The sequence below is a fragment of the Arvicanthis niloticus genome, chromosome 9 (assembly GCF_011762505.2).
Source record: "Arvicanthis niloticus isolate mArvNil1 chromosome 9, mArvNil1.pat.X, whole genome shotgun sequence".
NCBI lineage: Eukaryota > Metazoa > Chordata > Mammalia > Rodentia > Muridae > Arvicanthis > Arvicanthis niloticus.
Window position 1 is genome coordinate 16,623,684 of NC_047666.1, and position 5,887 is coordinate 16,629,570.

The 5,887-nt window shown below is 40.0% G+C and overlaps 1 pseudogene; it reads left to right on the forward strand.

Annotated features, from left to right (window-relative positions):
- The first annotated feature begins 4,228 nt into the window (after nucleotides 1-4,228).
- LOC117715669 (homeobox protein TGIF1 pseudogene) lies at nucleotides 4,229-5,131 on the forward strand (annotated as a pseudogene).
- Nucleotides 5,132-5,887: the final 756 nt, after the last annotated feature.

The window sequence follows — 5,887 nt, forward strand, 5'->3', positions numbered from 1 at the left end:
ACTCAAATGTTTTCTCTCAAGGTAAATAGCTATAAGTTTTCAACCCCGTCAGAAATCCAGAATGACTGAGTTAACTATAATTGTGGGAAGCACAAAGCATAGCTTCTAAAACTTAGCCAATTTATAGAGACCTCTGAACACCTGGACACTCGCTCTACTTCAAAACGTTGGAGCATCTGTTCTTCTGCCTTCTGGTCCAGGATCTTCTGACAGACCTTAGTGCTGCAGGATTATTAAGGGCTGATTACTCTGTCTAGGCAGATATAATCAGTCGACTATTCTGCAAGTGTGTCCTTTTCTGGACAGTAATTTGTCTGTAGAAGGAAAGTGGCAATTCTTGCCTAGTGGCTGTCTCACCACAACTGGAGTAACTCCAAGGATGCTCAATTTCTTCTTAGAATTTAACATAGGAAGCTGTCTGGAGCAGACAGGTCTCTATTGAAAATGAACATTAATACTGAAATGTTTGTCATGTCAATTCTAAGGATTTCTGATGTTTTGAAAACCAGCTATCCATGTAAGGTAATCTGGACTGTTGCCTGTTAACTCCACTCAGCTATTTCTACATAAAACATAGAGAACACCCTTATAATAAACTCCAAGTCATGAATTTGCTATAGTCCCTTAACTCACAGGCTGACCATCTCAAATCAGTTAAAAAAGTTAAAGAAGGACTGGGTCTAAACTTTGTATTCCTAAATGTGTTATACTGGTACAATGCCTATGAGAGTAACAATATTCATCTCACTCTTATATCACTAAGAAGCTCATGCCAATGAAAACCTTAAAATTTATAAACAAAGTAAATTGGTGTCATTTAAGAATTTATATCTTCATCTTGATATTAATTATACAGATTTCTACTAATAGGTTATGGCTATGCAATAAACCCTAGCTAATCCTCTCTATTCCGACAAAACCACTAGGCAAGAATTGCCACTTTCCTTCTACAGACATGCCATGCCTGAGAACCTGAGTTTTACACCTGATATCATAAGGTGGAAGAAAGAGTTGTTTTCTGACTTCCGTACATACACCATGACACATGTACCCCCACACATATACAAATACAAGTGAACAAAGAGATGTAATTAACAATAATAATTTTAAAAACTAACTAAAGCCACTTATGAAGAAAGAGTTTCTACCAGGTTATATTTCCCAGAGTGTACAATCTATCTCAAGATGATGACAGTAGCATGAAGGTATGGTATAGACATTCAGGAACCACAGACAAAAAGGAAGTTGGCCCTATTTATAAACCTAATGACTCCTTTCTCCTCATCAACTCTCTACCTCATAAAGCTCCACAACTTATTTTGTAGATTGAAACACTTTTGTTTCTTTTTCTAATTTTATTTTATTTTCAATATTCAATTTACATCCCACTCTTTGCCCCTCTCCCAGTAAGCCTCTCCCACAATTTTATCCCCATTCCCTTCTTCCTGGGTAATACAGGCTCTTCAAGTCTCTGTGAGACTAGGTACTTTTTCTCCCACTGAGGCCAGATAAAGTAGCCAAGCTACAAAGAACATGTCCCAGGTACAGGCTACAGCTTTTGGAATAGCCCCCATCTCCGGTTGTTTGGGACCTACATGAAAACCAAGCTGTATGGTTGTGGCGTATGTATCAGAAGGCCTAGGTCCACCCTGTGTATGTTCATTGGCTGGTGGTTCACACCCAGAGAGCTCCAAGGATCCAGATTAGTTGACAATATTGGGTCTTCCTATGAAGTTCCTATCCTCTTCAGGACCAGCAGTCTTTCCTCCGATTCTTCCATTAGAGTCCCAAAACTCCATCCACTATTTAGCTGTGAGTGTCTAGTGGGTCAGCTGCTGGGTGGAGCCTTTCAGAGGACAAAATGCCCCTGTCTCCAAACATAACAGAGCATCATTAATAGTGTCAGAGGTTGGTGTTTGCCCGTGAGATGGGTTTCAAGTTGTGCCTGTTATTGTTTGGCCATTCCCTCAGTCTCTATTCCATCCGCAGTGCCTGCATTTTCTGTAGACAGTACAAATTTTAAGTTGAAAATTTTATTGATGAGTTGGTGCCTCTATTACTACACTGGAGTTCCTGCATGGCTACAGGAGTTGGCCTCTCTAGGTTCCATATCCTCAGTGTACTAAGTCTCAACTAAGGTTATCCCCCATTAATTCTTGGGAGCCTTCCTTATCCCAGTTTTCTGTCTCTTGCTGGAGATGTCCCCACCTCCTTGCCCCAGTCAGTTGCAAATTTCCTTTCATTTTCATGGCCGTGGAATCAAGTGAAAAACCCAGAAATCAACCCACAGACCTAATGGACATTTGATTTTTGATAAAGAAGCCAAAACCTTATAATGTATAAAAGAAAGCATCTCCAACAAATGATGCTGGTCTGAAAGTCTATATTGTAGGAAAATGAAAATAGGTCCATATTTATCATCCTTCACAAAACTCAAATCCAAGTAGATCAAGAACCTCAACATAAAACTGGATGCACTAAATCTCATAGAAGAGAAACTTGGAAATATTCTTAAGCTCTTTAGTAGAGTAGACAATTTCCTGAATAGAACACACCAATGGCTCAGACTCTAAGATCAAAAATAGATAAATGTGACCTCATAAAACTGCAAAGCTTCTATAAGGCAAAGGACACTGTCAATAAGACAAAATGACAGCTTACAAAGTGGTTAAGAATCTTCCTCACCAACCCTGTATCTGACAGAGGGGTAAAATCCAAAATTTACAAGGAACTCAAGAATTTAGATACTAACAACGCAAATAACATAATTAAAAATGGAGTACAAAGCTCCACAACGTTTCTAAATGGTGCCACCAGCTGAGGATTAAGTATTAAACCATGTAAGAGAGTATAGTCCTCTTTCAAACCACAACTGCTACACAAAATAAAAACAGCTGGAGAAGAAATAATGTCACGTGGCATGATTTCACTTACATGAAACTTGAAAAATGTAAACTAACATGTACACACTTAAATAAAACATGGAAAAGGTACATTTACTGTTGTCTACACTACAAAGAGTGCAAAGGAGAAAGAATACAGAGGAAAACACAGGAAACCTTTGAAGGTGAGAAGTCTGCTTATTGTCATGAGCAGTGTGACAATCATGAGGTTATAAATATTTCAACATATAAATTCAGGCACTTTATGGTGTCAGTTTCCCTTCAATAGTGCTGAGTCATTTTAAGTCATCAAACTATAAAAATTACAATTATATGTACTTAAATTAGGTTTATTGTTATACGAAAATAAAATAATATCAATACTGTGAACAAAAATTAAATAGAATATGAGTTTAAATGTTCTTTGTGAAACTGTGCTTTTCTTCCTTCTCTTGGGTTCTGAAATGACTCTGTCCTTTGGGAGATTTTACCTAGATAAGTAAGCCTACTTAAAGCTTTGCTTCCTGACTTCAAAGCATTGAAGTGTACTATTTAGGTTCACTTTTAAAAATAACCACTTGGATTTATGAACAACTTTATATACAAAGGGCTTTAAGAACATCAAGGGTACACGTGTGCACTGTAAGAGGGTCAGGTTTGTGAATGGTATCACAGTGTGATATTGCCCAACACTCTATACATACCTTCTTCTTTAATCTTTGCAAATGTTCTTACCAAGTTTTCCTGCATCCTCCCCCGGGGCCTTGGTGTATCCGGGTCGTATTTTGGAACACCCTTCCCTGTTATGGCCACTATCAGTTGTTCAGTTTTCATCTGCTATACAACTTAGAGTCCACCTAAAGCCAAAGGTAAATGTTTGTCTTGTGCTATAAGCCACAAGTTTGGAAATTGGGCAAATTTGTAAATGATTTTGGAAATCATTATAATACTCATTGTACAGATAACAATGCCACAAAATTCACTGTCTTAGTAAGACATGCTATGGAATCTTTATTAAGTGTCTGGTAAATTTAAGACACTGTACCTGACAATTAAAACACTCTGGAAAAGGTGCACCATGTGGAGCGGGAAACTAAGGAGCTGAGTTGGGAGGGGAATGAGTTGGGCCAGAGAGAGCTCCTGCCTGGCTGCCAGAAGATCCAGGCTGGAGGAAGCCCAAGTAGCACTTGAATTCCAACCCAGAAGCCAGCGCCTGAAACCTGAGCACCTTGTTTAGCAATCGTGGTTGGCACACTGTCCTGTAAGTTACTGGAGCATCAGTTAAAGAGGATCATTGCCTACCCCCCTACACCTGCCACTCCACGGCTGCTGGTCCCTAGAAACCCCAGCTTCACCTCTCTCACTGGGACTCGAGTTTCAGAATGAAAAACATAAAGGTGTTGTTGCAGCAGCTGGCAGTGACTTTGAGGATGAAGACAGCATGGACAGTCCCCTGGGCCTTTCCTTGTCAGCGACCTCTGGCATGAGAAGGAGGAGAGGCAATCTGCCCAAGGAGTCAGTCCAGATTCTGCGAGACTGGCTGTAGGAACACAGATACAAAGCCTATCCCCCAGACCAAGAGAAAGCACTGCTGTCACTGCAGACGCACCTGTCCACACTACAGGTCTGCAACTGGTTTATCAATGCCCACTGTAGGCTCCTCCCTGACGTGCTGAGAAAGGATGGCAAGATCCAAATCAGTTCCCGATTTCCTGCCATGGGGCCAAGATTGCAGAATCTAGCTCTATTGCAGCTGCAATGGGTATCAAAAACTTCGTGCCAACTCTAGAAGAGAGCCCGTTTCATGCCTGCATAGTTGGACCCCCAACCCAACCCTAGGGAGACCAATGTCTCCCAAACCTCCCTCCCCAGGATCCATTTTGACTCTATTAGTGATCTGCCATACTGCTGTGACTGCATTGAAGGATGGGCCTTTCTCTCTCTGCCAGCCATTTGGTGTGGGACAAAGTACAGATGTACAGCAAATAGCACCCAACAACTTTACAGACACCTCTCTTATGTACACAGAGGATGTTTGCACTGGACCCTGTCCAAACCCTCAGAGTGGTCTTTTCAACACTCCTCCCCCTACTCCACCAGACCTCTAACAGGATTTTAGTGGATTCCAACTTCTAGTGGATGTTGCATTCAAACGGGCGGCAGAAATGGAGCTTCAGGCCAAACTCACAGCTTATCCGTTTTTCAAACATAATAGTTCTCCAAAATATGGTCCTGATTGCCGGGGATGATTACAAGAGGTGAATTATATATATTAATGCATTTTCACATGGGATTGCTCAAACGAAGCTTCCTGTTACTAAGATGTCTTCAATGGGATAGAGTCATTCCAAGAACTACAAACTAAAGCTACTGTAGAAACAAAGGGGTTTTTTGTTTGTTTTTGTTTTTTCAAACATTTCTTGGTAGTTTCTCATAATGTAAGAAGGTTCCCAGTATCTTGTGATCTCCTTCTGACTTTTTTTTTTCTCAAGACTGTGCAATACTTAGAAGTACTTGTGTTTTCCTATTCTCATGTGGAATGTGATGCTCACATACAGTCTAATGAATAAACTTTCAGTTTTTTATTTGTTTGATTTTTCTTTTTAGATTCAAGCAAGTATGAATCTTGTAGTTGGGTGTCATTTTTCATGAAGTAATAAAGTAATTTCCTTAAAAGCTAAAAACAAACAAAAACACAAAAAATAACCAACAACAACAAAAAGCCACTCTGGAATTCAGTGTTGTATACTCCCATATTCCTACCAGGTAAAAAACTGAGACAAGAATTGTGGACGCAGAGATAGCATGAACTACATTATAAGACCCTGCCTCAGAAATAGTTCTTAAACAATAATAAAATAATGAAATAATTAAGTGGAGCTTGAGGCTCAGCTTAAACCTGGCTGTTCTTTCAGAGGTCCTGGGTTAAATTCCTAGAAGCTCACAATGGTGTGTGACTGTAATTCCAGGGGATCTGATGCCCTCTTCTGGTGTCTTCTGAAGAT